This window comes from Myotis daubentonii, chromosome 16, assembly GCF_963259705.1.
Source record: "Myotis daubentonii chromosome 16, mMyoDau2.1, whole genome shotgun sequence".
Classification (NCBI taxonomy): domain Eukaryota; kingdom Metazoa; phylum Chordata; class Mammalia; order Chiroptera; family Vespertilionidae; genus Myotis; species Myotis daubentonii.
The window spans coordinates 26,106,715-26,127,897 of NC_081855.1; the positions used below are offsets into that span (position 1 = coordinate 26,106,715).

The 21,183-nt window shown below is 50.9% G+C and overlaps 1 protein-coding gene across 8 annotated transcripts in view; it reads right to left on the reverse strand.

Annotated features, from left to right (window-relative positions):
- The window catches only part of KSR1 (kinase suppressor of ras 1), a 137,924-nt gene that overhangs the window by 89,155 nt on the left and 27,586 nt on the right, over positions 1-21,183 (reverse strand). Inside the window, exon 1 of one of the 8 annotated variants that reach the window (XM_059669447.1) lies at positions 13,927-14,025. The exons of the other annotated variants lie outside the window; for them this stretch is intronic. The gene's annotated coding sequence lies outside the window, so the exon portion shown is untranslated. Of the gene's footprint in view, positions 1-13,926; positions 14,026-21,183 lie in introns of those variants that run through there. 8 annotated transcript variants of the gene reach the window in all.

Sequence of the window (21,183 nt, forward strand, 5' to 3'; positions counted from 1 at the left end):
CATGGCCAGGTTTCAGGTTTAATCCCTGTTTGGGATGCGTGCCATAGGAAACTGATCAGATGTTTCTCTCTCACATCCAAGTTTCTCTCTCTCTCCCTCTCCCTTCCTCTCTCTCAAATCAATAAAAACGTGTGTGTGTTTTTACAGCTATGCTTTGCTAAACAACCACACTAAGCTAGAATTTTTCACCTATACTACCACCTTTCATTATTGCAAAGTCATGAGTTGGAACAGTATTTTTTATTTTATTTTTATTTTTAAATCCTCACCTGAGGATATTTTTCCAGTGATTTTCAGACAGAAAGGAAAGGAAGGAGGGAAGAGGGAGGGAGAAACATCGACATGAGAGAGAAACATCAATTGGTTGCCTCCCCCACTCGCCCCGACCAGGACGGGGATCGAACCTGCAACCGAGATATGTGCCCTTGACTGGGAATTGGATCCGTGAGCCTTAGGTCCACGGTCCGACCCTCTAACCATTGAGCAAAACTGGCCAGGGCACAACTTAGAACAGTATTATTCCCTTACTACCAGAGGGAGAGAGCAAGGCTCCCCCAAATCAAATTAGCTTGCCCATGATGGCCCAGCCGGGAAGGGCCAAAGCAACATTGAGCCAAAACCCACCAACCCCCAGACCCCAAATGCAGGAGTATTCCACAGCCTTCTGGTGTGTTTTATTTGGGGCCGGGTAGGGGGGTGGGGGGAATAATACTGTCAAAGTGTTTGCTCTTTAATGACAATATGTTTACTAGATGCCTATCTGCCTGCAGACAAGGACGAGGAGGAAGCATAGAGATATGAAAACAGTTTAGGGTTAGGTCAGGGCAGTAAGCCAGTTGTTTTTTAAACATTATTTATTATACTGTTTATGCAACGCATCATTTTTTAAAGGCAGCTATCTTCTGGAAAGAGAGAAAATGAGAGCAGCACTAAGAACAATACGCATATACAAAGCTGTCCTTGTCAGCCCCAAGGTCTTAAGTCTCACACACCCCCTACACACACCCCCACAGCAGGTGGGGCTGAGACTTGAACCATGCTGGCATGGTGCTTCCAGTGAAACTGAAAACACATCAAAGAACTGGGTGGAGGCATGGCTCATGGCAACCCCTTGGTGACACCAATACCTGGCACAAAACGGGAGAGACAGCATCCAGTATATTAACAGCTAGCTTGTTTATGGTGTACGGGCACTGTTGCAAGCATTTTGCATAAACTAAATATAGTAGCTCATTTAAACCACACAACCACCCTATTGAGGTAGGTAATAGAATCCCTCCCGTTTTACTGATAAAGCAACTGGGTCATGGGCAGATTAATAACCCGCTCAAGATTACACAGCTAGGGAATGGAGGCTGGGATCAAACCAGGCAGTCTGGCTCCACAGAACTCTGAGCCTCTCTGCTATATGGCCTGCTGCCTGAATCCGTATGAATCACCTGGCTGAGGTAGAAACTGTTGGCACCTTCTTGGATTAAGAAACAATCCGTCCTGGATTAATGAGGGCAGTTGAAGGGGGAGGGGGCAGGCTTACAGGAAGCACAGCCATGCACCTGCGGACTTGCACACACGGTGGGGAAGGCAATCTGGCTTGCACTGGGGGCAAGCAGGTACACTGTGCAGCCAACACAAGTGAGGATCAGCCCCCGAGAGCAGGCACACCTAGAACAGGGAAGCCGGCACTGCAGAAGGCAGGACAGACCCCTCTGGCCAGCAACCAGAGCGTTCCAATGGACAGCCCCACTGACGGGTACTCCTAGCACAGTCCCCATTCACAGCCAGCAGTGCTCCCTCAGCAGGTGCTGTCAGGGCTATCCCAAGGCCCCCGTGCCATCCCCTTCCAGGCAAGAGTTCCTTGAAGACCTGAACTGAGTGGCAAGAAATGGATCCAGCCTTAGCCAGTTTGGCCTGTGGACTGAAGGGTCTGGGGTTCGATTCTGGTCAAGGGCACATGCCCAGGTTTCGGGCTCGATCCCCAGTGTGGAGCGTGCAGGAGGCAGCCAGTCAATGGTTATCTCTCATCACTGATGTTTCTAGCGCTCTCTCCCTCTCCCTTCCTCTCTGAAATAAATACACACACACACACACACACACACACACACACACACACACTCTCTAGAGGCCCAGTGCATGAATTCGTGCACCAGTGGGGTCCCTCGGCCTGCTTGCAGGGATCAGCCAAAACCGGCTCTCTGACATCCCCCGAGGGGTCCCGGATTGCAAGAGGGTGCAGGCCAGCCCGAGGGACCCCACCAGTGCACGATCAGGGCCAGGGAGGGGCTGTGGGAGGTTGGCTGGTTTGGGAGGGACCACGAGAGGGCTCCAAGGGCGTGTCTGGCCCGTCTCACCCAGTCCCAATTGGCCAGACCCCAGCAGCAAGCTTACCTACCGGTTGGAGCTTCTACCCGCTGGTGGTGAGTGTGCGTCACAGCGACTGGTCAATCGGTCGAACGAACGGTCGGACACTTAGCATATTAGGCTTTTATTATATAGGATTTTTTAAAAAAGGGATCCATCATTCCTCCCTTTCTGGCCTGTAAGGACATCTGTGTCCCTGGCTTTACAACATAGCCCTCTAACACGACTCCTCCGCAAAAGGCAGATAGAGCAAGATCTCCCAATCATGCCCCTTTTGTCGACAGGCACATTGAGGAGCCTAAGAGCATGAGTCAGGCTGACTTTGTTCTGCGCTGCTGGGAAGGGCTCTGGCTCGGTGCCAGGAAAGCCTGCTCCTGGCACTAAACGACCATTCTGCAGGCCTCTGAGGGAGATGAGTATATTAATGAGGCTTCAGAGCAATTCCTATACAGTCACATGCTGCTCAGGTGATGCAATACCTGCTCAGGCAAAGCCTGGGAGACCAGAGGCCCACTCCAGGGTTGGCTAAAGGGGGACACCCCACCCTACAACACTCCTTCTTCATGGAGACCCTGAGATTGGGGTGTTTCCTGCACATCTGAAATCCAGAGAAGAGTGAGAAATACCCAGGCCCCAATCCGCTTGACTCCACCCCTGAAGGCAGGCTCTGGTGTTCCTGCCAGCCACCTCAGGTCACCTCTTCCCGCAAGGCCCTCCAGTTGCACCCCATCATGGCACTGCTATCTACCCTGGCCCCCTGGCCCCAACTCACTCAACAAACATTACTGGGCCAGATGCTGCAAGAGGCCCTGGGCAGGTAAAGATGGACTTTGCCCTCGCAGCATTCACAGACCAATAACTGATTTAAAACCATTCACTGGGCTGGGTGAGCAGGGCCTCCCATAGCCGCTGTCTGAGTGGGGTTTCTGGATCCCCACAGGGGACTCGTAGATGACTGAGTCACTTAACTTCTTTAGATCTCAGAGAGATCTACTAGTAGATGGGCCTACTAGTAGATTCCATACCATTTCTTCCATGAAGCAATCCGCCAGCATCTCGAAACCTCCCACTGGGCCAAGCACAATAGCGTCTCTAGAGTAAGCAATCTTCAAATCCTGGATGCTTACGCTTTATTGGCCGTATTCAGATAATACAAAAACACATACCACCTGCCTAACCCAAACCCTAGCTTCTCCTTTTTGTTCTGGTTAGAATACATCCATCAGAATCAGACAGGCTCTGCCATCGCCACAAACAACCTGAAATCTCAGGGGTTTACACTGCAGACCACCTGAGTTGACCAGGAGTTCCACCTGGGCTCCCTCACAGCGGCTGGGCTCCCTCTCCCATCTGGGGGCACTGATGGGGGTCACGGTGAGGGGAAAAGAATGTGGCAAATTGCACCTGTGCTCTTAGAGCAGAGGTGGGGAACATATAAGGCCCAAGAAATCATTGCGTCTGGCCCTGCCCATGGCATTAGGGTAAGTTAATGAAATGTCTGGCCAAATAGAGCAGGATGATTTTTTAAGGTGATAATTTTGTAAGGTCCTCCAAATGATGTTATAAATATCCAAACGGCCCTTGAGTTGTCCACCTCCAAGTGTCATGTTACTTCCTGCTCACAGTTCACTGGCCAACACAAGTCACATGTCCACCTAACTTGAGGAAGGCAAAAAGGTACAGTCCCACCATGTGTTCAGTGGGAGAACCAGAAATAGAGGATGAACTGCACCCATGGCCGCAAGCAGGGTTTGAACAGAAGTTAGTATCAAAGTCTAGTATTGTTTCCTATTCTCTTTAGATCGGTTTTTCAACCCCTGAGGACTGGCATGGGGATGGATAATTCTTGGTGGTAGGAGGCCGTCCTGTGCCTCGTCGGATACTTAGCAGCATCCCTGGCCTCTCCCCACAAGAGGACTCGTGCTCTCCGGCCACAAGATGACTGCAAGTGAAGACCTCCCCAAACTACGATGATCAAAAATGTCTCCAGGCATTGCCAAATGTCCCCTGGAAGGCAAAACGGCCCCCAGTTGAGAACCTCTGCTTTAGACTTACAAGAAGCATAACCTCTCTTAAAGAGAAAATAATAGCATCCTCCTCCCTCAAGATATTCTACCTAGGACTACCTTAAGAGACAGCTTTCTCAACTGCAATCCTATCTAATAAAAGAGTAATATGCAAATTAACAGTAACTCCGCAACAAAGATGGCGATACCCATAGTGGCTGGGGCGGGGTGCTGGTGGCGTCGCCCCAGCAACGCGAGCCCAGCGTCTGCACCCCAGCTGTGCAGAGGGAGGGGAGGAGCCTTGGGCTGGAGGCCAGGGCAAAGGACACTGATGTCATTGCAGGCTGGGCTGAGGGACCTGCCCCCCCCCCACACAAATTTCGTGCACTGGGCCTCTAGTATAGAAATAATCGTTGTACCCACCTCAAAGGGCCACTGTGAAGATTAAGCCAGCAAATGCTCATGAAGTTCTCAGCTCAGGGCCTGGCACAGGCCTATGAGTAGTAGAGACTCACTGTGTTACTACCACTCCCTGCACTAGCATCGCTGTCTGGGAGACGACATGGGAACAGCATAGATCCCTTCCTGAGAGAACAGCAGAGCCACTCACTGGGCCCAAGGTCATCCCTGCACCCCCTGCTCCCCCACGGGAGTCCAAGGCTGGGAGGCTGCTGCAGAATTCCTGCCATTGCACTCCAGCCCCCAACGCCTAAAGTCAAACAACATCTGTGTCATGGTTCTGCCAGATGGTCGAGGTAGAATGTGCTGACGCTCAAGTGTGGGCAAGCACAGCAAGATGACAAATGAGCGTCTGCCCAGAGAAAGGCTCCAGACCAGTGACGTGGTCACCCACTAGCTACAATGCCCATCTGTGAGGCCCTGGATGGCTGAGGCTGGCTGCACCCTTCCCAGCATCCACACCCCAGCTCCCATGAGAGTCAAGTGCCTTTTCACCCAGGGCTGCAGGGGAATGGAGGGGACGATGGGCTTGATTTTAAATTCGCAAAAGGAAAGGAAGGGAAGAAAATATCAGATTTTAAGATGTTACCTTTTTAAAGATGCCTTACTTGGATCCCAGGCCCTGACAGCCACCTTGTCTCGTGGGACCACTTCCGGGGCCAGCCCTAGGAGGGTCCAGCCAACACTGGAAAGCTCAGTGAGTGCACGGTTCTCTCTCAGCGCTGGTTAGGAGCAGCACTCTAGACTCAGCAGAGCTGGCTTGAAATCCCAGCTCTGCCGTTTCCTCGCTGTGTGGCTTTGACAAGTTGCCTGGCCTCACCTTCAGGACCCTCACCTACGACTCTGCGGTCTGAGCCCTGCAGGCACCAGTCCAGGAGGCACCAGTCCAGGATGGTGGCAGGAATCCAGCCCACACCACCTTCACCAAATCCGGCTCCCTGGCCTGGCCCACCCGAGGGACACCTTCTAGTAATTTACATGAAATCTGCCCTCCAGATCCTCAATTCCTCTACCTCAAAAAAGGAAGAATAATCCCCACGTCTCCATAGAGTTATTATGAAAATTAATGACGAGGCATGCAAAGTGCTGATAAGGCCTGGCAAGGAGAAAGCACTCGGTGATCGTTGTGATGAAAATTACAATAATGCCTGGTGATAATGACGTCATTTATAGGCTTGGTCAGGGTCCTGCCTCCAAAGCAATCAGAACAAGCCTCGCTGATGCCTGTGGCGTTGCAATGAGGATTAAATGAGATAATGTACAAGAGAAGCTTACCGTAATAGGAAGGGCTCAATGCAGGCCAGCAATTATCATCAAAGACTTGCACAGCCGTGGGTCTGAGTTCCGCATCGTGGGGCTCACACAAGTGTAATCTTAGCACGATGCCTGGCACAGAGGAGGGGCTCAAAAAAATGTCAGCCACTGCTATGACGTTATTGGCATACCCTTTGGCCAGCATTTTTCCTCCTGGAGGGCCACGTCCTGGTAAAGCTGTGCCGAGGACGCAGAGTTAACACATGAAGGGGCTGTGCCAGCCCTGCAGGGTTGGAGACAAGACTGGGCAGCCCCCTTTGCCCTCTTTCTCCATGAAGAATCTTAGATCCCTGAAAGCGGAGATCGCCCCCTGCCCTCCGCCGGCCTTCTCTTCCTGTCTGTCACACCTCCGTGCCAGCATCACCCACAAGTCTGTCAACATCCCTTCCAAACCATAGCCACCAATTTTTCCTCAATTTTCAGTTTGGGTAATGTTTCTTTAAGAACTTCAAAATATTCTTCTTATGTAACCAGATGAGGCCTGGCTGGTCCAGGTGGATGGAGCCCCGATGATGTCTGACACCAAACCTCAACTGCTTTGCTGGAGCCTCGCCTCACCTCTGGGGCACAGATGCAAGGGAAATCTGAGTCTTTTTCACACGGTCAAACCCACCTGTTCCATGCGTACTTGCACAGCTGCCACTTACTGTGTACAACTGTATACAGCTGCCACCTCTCCAGTCTCAACTTGCATCACCTCTAAGATCACCAGGGCCCTTCGGACTCTAATGCCTAAAGGTGGGCTTCAAGGGTGTCACTTCCAGGAACCTTCTGTCCAAGTGCAAAGCTTCACCGCCCTGGCACTGAGGGAAATCTCCCTAATGTGGATAGGCCACTGACCCTACACTCTTTAAAAGCTCGATGGTCACCCATCCTGACTCAGTGCTCCCCACCTTGGGCCTTCAGGAAACACGCCTTTAAGTTCTGCAAGGGTGCTGATGGGAAAGGCCAAACGTGCATTCTCCAGGCTGACACAAATCCACTCACAAGGTGAAGGCAGATGGAGTACAGACATGGCAAATGCCTTCTGCCCCTGCATCTCCACCAATCCTCCCAGACTACCCTCGAATAACAGGTAACTTAATGAACTGTATACTTGCCATACAGTCCTCTTTGCCCAGCTTCCAAGTAGAAAAACTCGCCAGACCCCCTTCCATATCCAGTGTCAGGGCCGCCTCTGTTTTCAGGGTAGCTGATGAGTTCATTCCCATCCAGTCCCTATTCCCGCATCTTTCCATGTGGGTTTTCACAGCTGCACTGAGCCCTGGCCACTCTGCAGGGCCTGTGAGGAAGCGCCTCACCACATGCTTTGGCGAGAGGCCTCAGGCACTCCCTGATCGGGCAGTCAGCTACCTACCAGAACAGAGAAGGTGAGCTTGGCATGGCTTGTTCTGAAAGAAGAAAGTGGCCATCACCTTGAACCGGACTGGGCTCCATACCTGCTCACAAAACAGCGGCTTAGTAATGTTTTCTGGAAGCTTCTTGGACATAGAGCCCAAGCTCACCAAATTATGGCTTCTGGAATTCACTTTTTCCTAACTTCTTAAAAGCAGGGGCCGCTTCCCCCCCCCCCCTTCTATTCTTCAGGAACCTGCCACTCCCTTTGTAGCTCCTCAAACTAATCAGCCACAACGCAACAACCATACTCCCCGGTGCCCAGGGAAGTCAGTCCTGTGGATGAGACGGGGAGCCTCATTTAAAGCAGTGGATGCTCTCTGGCCGTCTCTGCCCCAGTTATCTTGCTCCTGGTGGGGTTACCCTTACTGCTCAGTGACGGAGACCGGGTGAGCTGCCACCCCGCTTCCCTCCTCCTGCCAGGGCTCCCGACGCATGGCCCGGGCAGAACTCATGTTTATCACCCCTGCTCTTCCAGCTCTGAGCAAATTCTCAAGAGCCCTCTAGATGCCCTTAGCTTTTTCTTTCTTTTTTTTTAAGCTGTTAGCCCTCCTGACCCAGTTCTAACAGTTGGTGCCGCTCTCCCACTCCCCCTGGCTTACTTGCCTTCTATCTCCATTTTTTTCGTAGAAGTCCTCCACAACCTGGACTCAGATCTGCGGGTGTCCTCTGCAGCCACACTAAGTTCTTTTTCGGGGGGGGCGGGTCAGCAGTGATGTTTTTTGATTGTTTTTATTGTTGGCTCTATTACATATGTCTTCCATTTCCCCCACTAAGTTCCTTAACTCCTCATGAGTCCCTTTACTTCTTCGTGGTGAGCATTCCCAGGTTGGGTCGAGTTTCTCCGAAGTCTCTATCAAGGCCAGTGGACCTCCACCAGCCCACACAACAGCTGTACCTGGGGGGCATTTTAAAATCCCAATGACAGCCCCACCCCCACGGATTCTGGCTGGGCTTCTTTGGGGCTGGGGTCCAGGGCTCAGAATCTTCAATGGCTCTGCAGCGACTCTGGGTCCAGTGACCTAGACCATGAGCTCAGGCACTGGTGTATATTGGGACCACCCGGGGCACACAGAGGCCCCCCACCCACCTAGGTAGGGTAGGGCAGGTCCTGAGCCTCTCTCCCAGGTGACTCAGGGAACAACTAAAGTTTGAGAACCACTGGACCGTCTGGAAAGCAGGACATCAGACACAATTTTAAAAAGGGATTTGGCCAATCAGGCTTTTCCCTTGAAATTCCTGGGCTGCTTGTCTGTGGTTAAAATGACCTCAACAGAACTATCACACCGAGCTGGGTGTAAGCAGAGGCAAAGTACTACTGCAGTAGCCCTCCCTTATCTGTGATTTCAGTTACCCACAGCCAACCTCGGTCCAGAAATATGAAATGAAAAATTCCAGGAATAAATAATTTGTAAATTTTCAATTGCACACTGTTTGAATAGCATGAAGAAATCTCCAACTGTCCCCCTAAGTGCTTCACCTCATCATGTAGACATGGTACCATCTCACATCACCAGAAGATTCAATATGCACAATAAGATATGTTAAGAGAAAGAGAGACCACATTCACATAGCTTTTATTATAGTACAAGGTGGGGCAAAAGTAGGCTTACAGTTGTTCATACAAAAATAACACAATAATTAATAATAAAGCAAGAATAAACTGTGTTTCACATACTTACAACAAAAGTAAACCTACTTTTGCCCCACCTGTATATTAAAATGGTTCTATTTTATTATGTTATTGCTAACCTCTTACTGTGCCTAACTTATCAATTAAATGTCATCATTTTGGTATGCATACATAGGACAAAATATGATATATAGGGTTTGGCACTACCCGTGGTTTCTGGCATCCACTGCAGTATCCCCGCAGAGAAGTTCTGCTGAAGGGAAAACAGCACACACACGTGCACATTCACATGTATGCACACTCCCCATCTTTGCAGCAAAACCTGTACAAACCTGCCTGCCTGTCCCGGAAAGAAACTGCCACCCTGACAGTCTTGTGTGTATATGCAGACGTCGACTCTGCCAGACTTTCCAGAAAGATGTGTTTCCCTCTTGGTCACTGCGGAGCTTCCGCGTGGCAGGCAGTTCCTCAAACGGGGCTGTTCACTTTGGGCATGTGCCACCAGCGCTATTATTTAACACTAGGGGCCCGGTGCACGAAATTCGTGCACTGGGTGTGTGTGTGGGGGGGGGGGGGGGGAGTGCCCCTCAGCCTAGCCTGCCCTCTCTCACATACTGGGAAGCCCTCAGGCGTTGACCCCCATCACCCTCCAATCGCAGGATCGGCCCCTTGCCCAGGCCTGACGCCTCTGGCCTAGGCGTCCGGCCCGGGCAGCGGGGACCTGCAGTGGCAGCGGGGGGCACCGCAATCGCACGGGCTCCGCCCCTGCCCCTGCAGGATGCCTCTGGCTGAGGCGTTCGGCCCGGGCAGCGGGGACCCACAGCTGCAGCGGCCCCGTGATCCTGGGCTTCGCTTTAGGCCCAGGCAAGGGGCCCCTAGCTCCTGGGACTACCAGCTTCGACCGTGCCCAGCTCCCATCGCTGGCTCCACCCCTACTTCCTGCTATCACTGGCCAGGGCGGAAAAGGCACCTGATTCTCCGATCATGGCTGGGGGGCAGGGCAAAGGCGGCCCCAGGGCCGCCTTTGCCCTGCCCCCCAGCTCTTAGCTCCCCCCTGGGTTTCCGATCACTGTCAGTGGCAGGGGGCTTCTTCCTGCTTTCCCTTTCGCCTCCCTGCATTGTGCCTACATATGCAAATTAACCGCCATCTTGTTGGCAGTTAACTGCCAATCTTAGTTGGCAGTTAATTTGCATATAGCCCTGATTAGCCAATGAAAAGGGTATCGTCGTACGCCAATTACCATTTTTCTCTTTTATTAGTGTAGACTAGTGGCCCAGTGCACAAATTCGTGCACATTGAAAGGACATTAAATAGAAGAAATATTTTAATATCACTATTCGCCCTTTCTCTATAATAGAAGTGTCAACCAAATTCATGATCGACAATGACAGATCAAAACACACGCATGCGATTGGCGCCAGCGAGAGCTTTATATGTATCATGCATGTGCGAGTCAACTTAGCCTTTTATATATATAGAATAAACTTGCTTAATTAGACCTTTTTTCTGATTTAGCTAAATTTTTTCCAGCCCAGTGAAGCACCCCAACTTCTCTTTCAGGTTATTGTCAGCAACACAGCAGTAAATATCAACACGAGGCAGATTATTATTGTCGATCACACAGGGAGAACAAAGGGTAAAATATTTAACTGTAGCAGTGTTTGACTATCTGCGCAGTGAGAAAACCTGAAGTCATTTTCAAGGTCCACCATTTCTTACTTCTTTTCAGTAAGTTCAAGTTTCTAAGCTTTCTAAATCTCCGTTTTCTGGCTGATGAAAAGAAAATAGGATTCCACCGAAGTCTCCTATCTACCTACTCCAGGACTTCTGTAAGGATCAAGTGAGATGAGGCACGTGAAAATGCTTCACAGACATTTGGTTACAGTGTAAAATGTTTCCACCTGGCTATAAAGCAAGTCATGTTCCTGGGCTGAAGAAACTCCAAGGAGGCTAGTTGCTAGGGAGAGGAAGCCGGGCGTTGCTCCGTGATGTCATTACCTGTCTGGACACTTAGCATATTAGCCTTTTATATAGAGATTTTTTTCTTAAATCTACTCACTTTTTAAAAAATTAACTTAATATCATTGCCATGAAGAGGACACCATGATCTGTGCCAGACAAAGATGCTTTCCATAAAAACAAGCATAACTGGAACAAAACGTCATTAAATCCAGCGGACCCTGTTGCCTGTGGGAGCCTGGGATGCCAAGGCCTCTTTCCTCCTGACCCTGCTCCTTGCTTTTTAAAAAGGGACGTGACATGCAGACCCTCTCCTCGAGGCCACGAAGGACTGGAAGGGGGCTGTGGGAACATGGCTTCTTCATTATGGAATTTAAGGTAATTGATGCCAAATCGGGGCATGGCCTGAAGTCGTCCGGGTGCCCACCCGGCACTTTATCCTTAGCAGAGTTTTCAAGAAAGGACAGCAATACTGAGAAGTGGAGACACTGGGATTGCTGCTCCGGGGTAATAAGAGGACAAATCCCACCAGCCAGAGCTGACCACCCTCACCCCTGCTCCCTTCAGCGTCTTTGCAGGGGGCTGATGGTCCTTTTTCCTCATGGAGATGTTAAGGGGTGGGTGGGATTATCAATAAGGCACACAGCAAGTCCCGGGTGAATGTCTGCTGTCCCCACACACAAACAAAGTTGCAACTGAAAGAGCTGAAGACCGAATCACTATCTGCTCTTCTGCTGACTTTATGGGAAGGAGGAAGAGACCACTTACTCCTGCCCCCCTCGAAAATACCAGACCAGTTGAGATTCCATGCTTCCTGTTTACATAAAAATGAAACACAAACCTGGGCTTTTAAAACTATCCAAAACAAAAGCTGAACTTCGGAGCAGGCCTGGGGGGGTGAGGTGCGGGGGAGAGCTTGTCCTGTGTTCTCACCTGCTTGCCTAAGCCCTCACCTGGAGAAGATGACAGGGCATGGCTGTAACTACATGCAAATTCTCTAGCCCCACTGTCAGCCAGGTTCCCAGCCTCCACACTGCTAGCCCTTCAGTATCTCTCTAAGACATTGTCCATCTTCACTATGTCCGAAGGTCTAGCAGAAGTAAAAGGCACCCAAGTCTGGCTGGGAGTTGAGAGTCCCAAAGGCCACTGACTCATCTAAAATGGCACGAAGGGTTTAATCATCAACCTGACATCCCCCAGCCTCGACTGCTGGTTCCCAAGGCACACATGAGGTCCCCACCCAGATCCTGACTCGCAGGCCCTTTCAGCCAAAGGCCCAGCGGGGCAACACCCATGCCATGCCAGGGCCTTCCCCCCTGTCCAGGGAGGTGAGGAAAGAGGACCAGGAAATGTGGCTACGACAGATTTGAAAGACTTAAAATCAGGCAGAATCAGTCACAAGGCTGGAGAAAACAGAGAAAGAAGGCAGCAAATTATCTGGGGGTTTTTATTCAACTCATGAGTCTTAGGGTTTCTAATTTTAGGAGACATTGGGGTTTCATTAACTATAAGTATCTCTTGTGTGCGTCCTTCTCCCCCCATGTTATTACACATAATTGGAGACAAACAAAAGAAGCATCGTGGCTGCCATATGTAGGTGGTTGGAGATGAGGCCTCCCCTTAGGCAAACATAAAACACAGCCCTGGGCCTGACCACTGGCCCATGAGGTCCCAACAAACCAAGCCTGGGGCTCCTCACAGGGCAGTGGGCAGAGCCCAGAAGGTTCCAGAAACATTTACTATCTGCCCACATAAGACCCAGCCATAAATTAGGCATACAGGCAATGTTATCCCATCCCAAAAAGGATGCATTTTCCAAACTTCCCTCTGGGCTTTCAGGGGCAATACTGGGCAACAAAATATATCAACCATAATGGGCAAATATGATCCCACCTAAAAAAAAAAAAAAAAAAAAAAAGTTCTAGACTTTGAAGAGAATGTCTGTATCTGAGTAGTGACAGACGGCTCCAAGAAAACTGAACCGACAGACCGCCATCAACTCAGATTCCACAGGGATTGCATGATCTGCGGAGCAATGAACCCTCTGTGAGAACCGGCCTGTTATTCTGAAATCACAGTGATTAAAATACCCACTTGGCGTCATGTGTTACCTGGTGGAGACGGTCTTACTGGACAACATCGTTCATAGCATTTCAGAGCTGGAAGGGGCGTTAGAAATGATCGCCAAGCCTCCTTCCCGTTGCCCATCTCCGCCCTTGGGGCAGGTGAGGGGGCTGTATCCCAGGGAGACCAAAGAACTAAGCCTGTCATCATCGGGAAGACACCACCAGGCCCACGCCCTCCAACTCCCGGGCCAGGCTGCATGCTGCGCCTCGCCCCCGCTGTGAGGGGTCCCTTGGTCCCTTCGTAAGTTAGAGAAACACACAGAGACACAAACCTAGGCACACATGGTCACACAAAGACCTAATCATTAACCTCAATCATTAACCACATATACCAAACTGCTTTTCTACCAACCAAGACACTGGACAAGGCCAGGGGACTGAGAGATCTGGGGGGAGGGGAAGGGAAGGAGGAGGAGGGGTTCCTGAGTACACCCCTCGACCTCTAAGGTGCACATTCTTCTCAAAAGCCTATAAGCTTCTGCCTTATAGAAACACAGTCTCCAACACCGAGCTCAACTTTCCCAACTTTTTCCCTGCCCAACAGATAAAGGAAACAGCCAGAAAGCAACAACGGCCAGATTCTGGCTCGGAACAGAACTCACAGCCGCTATGAACACCTGAGGCCTCCGCCCAGAGGAAGCCCTCCGTGGCTCCCCACCCAGCCACCCCACTTACCGGCTGCCCTATCTCGGACCTGCGCTGCCTCGGAGCCTCTGCCCTCTGTCAGTATCACCTGGGGCACCTGCTCTTGGGGCTGGGCCCGGAGACACTGCCAGGGCCGCCTCCCAGGCGCGGGAGCCACCCAGCAGGCCGCACTGAGTCAGCGGCCAGGGTCCAGCCAGCTTCCTGGAGGATTTGGAAGGGGCGCTGCCCAACGGGGTTCTCAGAGAAGGAGCCTCTCTTAGGAGGACATCGACTGGGAGAGGGCTGCCTGCCCGGCTGGAAAACGGCTCCGTCAAGGTTTTTTATCTGGTTGGTTTTTAAATGGCACACAGGCCAGGAGTCTCCTTCCTGCTCTTTATTGCTTTTCCATGTAAATTAAAAGATCTGTTCATTCACGTCTCTGGAATCCAAAATATCGGTCCCCTGAGAAAACATTAACCCTGCAGAGTCGGCAGGCTGGACTGGGGGCAAGGCGGGGACCCCATTCCCGGGTCAGTGAAGGCACGGAGCAGGCCTGTGACCCCAGGCCGGGGAAACCCATCCCTTTCACTGCTTTCACATCTGGAATGAGACGCGTTCGGACGCGTTCCAGTCAGCCTCGCTCAGAGATGAGCTCCCAGTTACTGCCACCTGCTGTTGCCTTTCCCTCTTCTCACAGGGCTCACCTGCCAGGCCAGATGCACGGCCTACATTTCTCACCCCCACGTGTCCCCGCCTCCCCAGGAATCACCCTATCCGGCTATTCCCCGCACGAAACCCCATAGCAAGGTCACTCTCAAAGTTCCAGTCTTTTTTAAAGAGCCTTAAAAAACATGCCTCTCTTGTTCCGGGAAGCTCTTTGTACTTTTCCCCCTGCTGTCAGAAGGGGAGGGGGAGACGGGGCCCTGCTTCCAGTTCACAGGCCTCTGCTCCAAACCCTGGCAGACATCAAAGGCCAACACTGATGGCAGCTGCCCTGAAACCAAACCACCTCGGGCGCCCCCAACATTCTCCCCGGCCAGGCAGAGGAAGAGGCGGTGAGAACCCAGCCAATCTCACCACAGAACGGGAACCTCAGGTGCCCAAATTAAAGGGAAGGAACCCAGCAGCCAAACCTCTTGGCTGAAGCAAGGTCTGTTTTGCTTTTTAAATTTCCCAGCAACAGGCCCGGTCTTCAACCCTGCTACTGAATATAACCAGTGCCACTTAGAATGCCCTGACGATGCCATTATTTCCTGTTCGGTGCCCCTCCCTCTCCGCCGAACCCCGTAATTACGGGGAGTTTAGGGTTGGGATGTTTTATGATGCTTCTTTTCAAGCACATGACAACGCAGAAGGAAGGGTTATTTAAATCTGAGTTGGGGGGGGGGGGATCAGCATTGTTAAAAAGGCAAATTAAGAACACATTTCCCTGGGTTTTAGGTAATTCAAGGTCACTTGCAATAAACAAGACAGAAAACTGAATCATCTGGCCCATGTGGGCCGTGGGGCTCCACCACCTCGCAGGGTCTGACAAGCACAAGGCTCTGTATGGAGCTCATTGGTGATGTCTGTGACTTAGAAAACACAGCACATGAAGGAATTCAAGTGCATGGTTCCCTGTCTGACTGTCCAAGCGGTTTTCTCGGTCCCCTAATGCCCACCTGCATTCTGAAAAGCACACGTAAGGCTTAAGGACAAGGACTCTACGATCTGAAAGATGCAGCTCCATCCCAGCTTCGCCCTTTACTGACTGTGTGACCTTGGACACGTCGCATAACTTCCCAGAGCCTCAATTTCTTAATTTATAAAATGGGGACAAGAGTTCCTACTACTTCAGAGGGTTTCACAAGGATTCAAGGAGATTCGAGTTGTCATGCGCATCACATACAGTGAATGCTCAATGAGTGCTAACCACAACCAGAATGATGAAGGAACACGCTTGCTTTGGGCAAGGTCAGGAAGTCCCAGGGCCAATGCTTTCTATGAAGTGGCATCTATAAAGCAAGATTATGCCCATTTCCCTTCCTACATGGAATATATTTCCAGTTAAGACAAAAGGCAGGGTTGAAAATGCCAAGTACGAAGTATACAATACCATCTAATGAGCACCTACAATAATATCCCAGGAAGTTAACTGTATTTCCACAAATCCACATTATCCTGCAAGGCAAGCACTGTTAGTCCCACTTCACAGTTGGGGAACCCAGGCTCAAAATGTGCCCCACCTCCTCCCGCCGGATTCCAGGCCAGTCTCTACACAGACAACGGAGGCACACCCAGGCCCACCGGGCAGCAAGCACTACGGCATGGACCTCCACTTCTGGGCTTTTGTGTAGTTCATGATTCCCTCTCCCCACGCAGCACAAATGGGCATATTACCTCAGAATGTTCTAGAACTATGAGAGACCACAGGACTGGCCTCATCTGATCCACTGACTTAGGAGTATTAGAAACTCAGCCCAAGGAAAGGAAAGTGGCTCATGATGGGTCAGAGACTGCGCTCAGGTCTACTGACTCCGAAGAGCCAATGGCTGCTGGCGGTTCCTAGAGGAATAAGCCAGCGACAGGAACAAGCAGGTGTAGCTCTGAACAGATTTCAAAGCAATGCAAAGGTGAACAAAACAGACACCCCCACCCCCACCCCCGCCCCCAGGCAGACAGGAGAGAAAAGCCTGCCTGCGTGTGTCTTCGGTTCTCCCGTGAACCACAGCCTCGAGATTATTAGTGTTTAAAATTACCTTCCTAGATGCTTCATGAGCTTCTGTTTCAAGGCCACCCACTCTTAACTGTTGCACACACCCTCCTAGTCTGGTCTCTCCTCCCCACGTGCAATCTGCTTGGCAGTGCCGTCTGTCTCCAGCGAAGGAGTTTCATCAGGTGGCCAACCCTTGTAAATAATTAAAGGGTGATCCCATAGCCTCAGTGAGGTCTGCCGAGAGAAGGGTGGCCTGTTAAATTAGACATGGGGGGAGGCACCGCTCACAGCCTAACAACTGCTTCCTCAACAGATGGCGAGCATGGTGGATCAGGAACGCAGCCCACAGAGCCAGCCTGCCTCAGGGAAAAACAGGGCGGAGCAGGGGCCTCCGTTCAGCAGGCTGGCTTTAATGACACCAGAACTGCACGCACAGCCGGCTCCTGCAAAGGCTGGTGGGGCCCTGGGCAAACCCACCCCCCCACTATGAAGCTGTTTTCTTACCTCTAAGACGATCTCCTTCTTTTTAATTTGGAGGAAAACACCAACTAGAAAGCAAAATCACCCAAAGTGCTAATCTTTGGGGGGGCAGGGAAGAACTTCATAAAGTAAGAAATGCCAGCTTCCCCTCCAACCCCCCAAAATCAAGTCCCGTTTGGTGGCTCAGTCAGTACCCTGCCAACTGGTTTCTGTACCAGTAAGTGATGGAGTGCTCTGTGCATCTGTGTCTGTACATGGAGGTATGGACACATACACATATGCTTTACCAAACAGGAACACTCTGTATATGTCATTCGCTCTGCAGCTGATTTTTTTACACTTAATCATGCAAACCTCTCCAAGGCGGTCCATAGATCTACCTTGTCCATTTTACAGTCATGTAATATTTCATAACTGATTCAATCTTCCTCTTACCAGTGAACAGCTCTTACTTATTTCTAAGCACAGTGCTACAATAAACAGCCTTGTGCATACACTTGTATGTATACAGGCTATGGTTTCTCTAGGTGTCAGATTCCCAGGCGCTGGATCACTGACCCCTAAGGAATATACCCTTTCAGTTTTAATAAGTACCAATTTGCACAACTCGATTGTGTCTAAGAGTTGCAAACTGCTCCCTGGACCTAGGGACCCAGCAGAAAGACCCCTAGGCTTCTGCCACCCACCTGCTCCCACACCCAGGCCACCCCTACCCCCAACTCCAACCAGTGCTGCTTCCCTTTCAACTCTTCATATCCTGGCTTTCCACAGAAGATTTCACTGGGGAAGGAAAGGAGGCTTGCTCTGCCTTGAATGTTTGAAAATCACACCGTGGTCGGCAAACCACAGCTCACGAGCCGCATGCGGCTCTTTGGCCCCTTGAGTGTGGCTCTTCCACAAAATACCACGTGCGGGCGCGCACGTACAGTGCGATTGAAACTTCGTGGCCCATGCGCAGAAGTCGGTATTTTGTGGAAGAGCTGGTATTTTGTCGAAGAGCCACACTCAAGGGGCCAAAGAGCCACATGTGGCTCGCAAGCCCCGGTTTGCCGAGCCACAGTTTGCCAACCACTGTATCTTTTAGGTCCTAAAGATACTAATAACTGCTAACATTTATGCAGCATGTACTATGTGCTTGACACTTGATAAGGATGATCTCATTTAATGCTTCAGTAGCCCCATTTTACAGATACAGGAACTGAGTCTTAGCAAAGTGATTTTGGTAAGGTGGCTCCAATGTGCTGGTAAGATGTGGAGCCTGGAGAACCCTAGGCGACCTGATTCCCAGGTCCACACACTTGCTCAGCACTTTAGTACCTGCCAGTGAGGGGACTGAGCACACAGACCCACAAATGTAACATGCCTCCAGGCCTAGGCCTATTGGCCTCTAGGAACCAACTTTATTTGACCTCACCCTTCAGGTTGGCGAATCAAGGCAACGCTGTCACTTTGAGAAGGTACCTGGACCACCTCTTCTCCCTGAGGACCCTGCCAACCCCCAGCCCCTCACCCTCCAAACCCAATGGCCACCACCCCTATTGCTGACCCTCTATGACCTCCTACTGGACAGATCTGCCCTCCCCATTTCATAGCCACACACCCTGCAGGAGGAGGAAGTGAAGAGCAAATGCAAAAGATCCTCTCAACAGGATAAAGAAGAAACAAGAGCCCTGGCTGGTTTGGCTCAGTGGATAGAGCGTTGGCCTGCGGACTGAAGGGTCCCGGGTTCAATTCCGGTCGAGGGCATGTACTTTGGTTGCGGGCACATCCCCAGTGGGGGGTGTTCAGGAGGCAGCCAATCAATGATTCTCTCTCATCATTGATGTTTCTATCTCTCTCTCCCTCTCCCTTCCTCTCTGAAATCAATAAAAATATATTTTGGGGGGAAAAGAAGAAATAAGAGGCCTCTGATGCACTGACCTCTGACCTTAGCACTATTTCTATGCTGGGAGGGTCCACATGCAGAACTGGGAGAAAGGAAAGAATAGCCAGAACTTTTGCACGTGTGGATGGGGAAGCCAGCCAGCTTACCAGGAATTTTAGTCCAAAGGGGCAGGTGTGGGAATGAAGAAAGAGAAAAGAAAAAAGAACAAATAGGGAGAGAGAGGAAATGAGGAAGAGGCAGATGAAGCAGGAAAGGGAAAGTGAGGAGGATCATCTCAAAAACACAAGTGGCCTGGGCTTGAACTCCCAAGCCAGCCCCCTGCCTCATTCCAGCTGCAGAAAGATGGAAAAAAAGCAGAAGAGCAGACCCAGGCCCCTTGCAGGGACATTGCATAATCAAGAGAAAAGGAACTTTTCTGCCTGGAGTGAAGCCTGCAGCTAAGTCCCCACAGGCACACTTCTCCAGCACCCACGGCGCACGCCCAACGGGGGATCCCACACTCTCCCGGAGACCCGGCCCCAGGGGGTGTCGGAGAAAGATGCATCGGACGGGCTGGTTCCCAGAAGGTGCAAGGAGAGAGGCACGGGACAGTCACGGGTTAGTGGACCGGAGCCATGCAGGGCTTCCCTGCTGTGAGCGTTTCCACATTATTCTGGAACCGACCGACAGGTCAGGGAGACTGATGCAATGGGACCTCTTACAGCATATTTTGATTAATGTCAGTTCCTGAAAGCCGGAACAATTATTGCAGCATTGTTGGTAATGACAAAGTGGAAACACCCTACTATCCACCAAGAGGGGGATTGGTAAAATGAAATAAAACAAAATAGTGTGATACATCTATAGAGAGGAAATAGTATGCAGCTATTAAAGAGAACAAGACAGTGCTACATGTCCTGATATGAGGCAAACTCCCACACAGTACAGAAGAGCATCAATGCATGCTCCCCTGAGTAAATGGTACGAAGAACACAGTAAATGCAATGATTTCCACCTAACACACGGAGGATTTTCTTTCTCAGCCTGAGTAGAGGGTACACAGGCATTCCGTTTACCATTCTTTAAACTGAGCGTACATTTCTTACACACGCATATGCACAGAAAAATCTCTAAAATAAACTTCAAAGTGAAGCCTCTGAGAAGGGAAACTGGGGGGCAGTGGGGTGGGGTGAGAAGTAGGTTTACTTTGACTCAATGCATATCCTTTTATAACCTTTCAATAATTTTACCACATGCATGAATTGCCTGTCAAGAAAAAAAACACACACAAAAAAACGAAAAACAGTCACTGGCAATTCTCCAGGGTGTTGCAGCATCATAGTTTGGGAAAGTACCCCAGGGGCCAGTTTCCCCATTTTACAGCTGCAGAAGCTGCAGCCCAGAGCATCTGAGTGTCCTGTCCACGGTCACACAGAGAGGGAGTGGCAGACTCAGGAAGAGAAGCGAAGTCGCCAGGAGCAAGCCAGTGTCCACTACCCCTGACATCTCAACCGGGGGCTCCCAGGCTGCTCAAACCCAAGGACCACCTCCCTGGCCTGGCCAAACCCTCCTGTAGCCGCTACCCCACCTCAGTCACAGATGAGGCAGAGAATCAGGGGAGGGGCCCACAAGTCCCAGAGTGGGAGTTGGGAGACACAGTCAATGCTGGAGCCCAGCTCCAGAGCTTCCCTAGCCCCTCCTGCCCCTCCCGCCACCGTGTCCCCTGGGCTGCTGCCCCCAGCCTGTGGGCACAAAGACCATCAGGCAGGCAGACTCCATGGTTCCCATCTCCCACCCTGACATTCCAGGCACTGTCAGCTCCTGTGTCCTCAACAGGCATCTTCCCGACAAACTACCACCCAGCAAAACCGCTGGAGGAGTTCCACACGCTGTCCACTTTGCAGGCATAACCACATCTGGGGGGAGCAAGCACTTACCCCAATGTCTTCATGCCAGCGGCCAAGCACCAGACCTACCAGCTCAACAGCCATAGATCCCAGACGCAAGCCAGCGGGTGGGCACCAGGAGCCAAACCAGACTCTGGTTGTAAAATACCACCCTTGTCCGTGGGTTTACGTTGAAGAAAATCCTTAAGGGCTGTGCAAAAGAATCATAAAACCTCAGAGAACTGAAAGGTTTTCCCTGCAGTAAAAATCTACCATGCCTGCTTCATCCATCGGAAGCCAGAGACGACTCAACCCAAATGTTGATTCTTCCTTAATTTAAAAAAATGCTAACAAACCTGAATTCCTATAGTGTTTCCAACAAA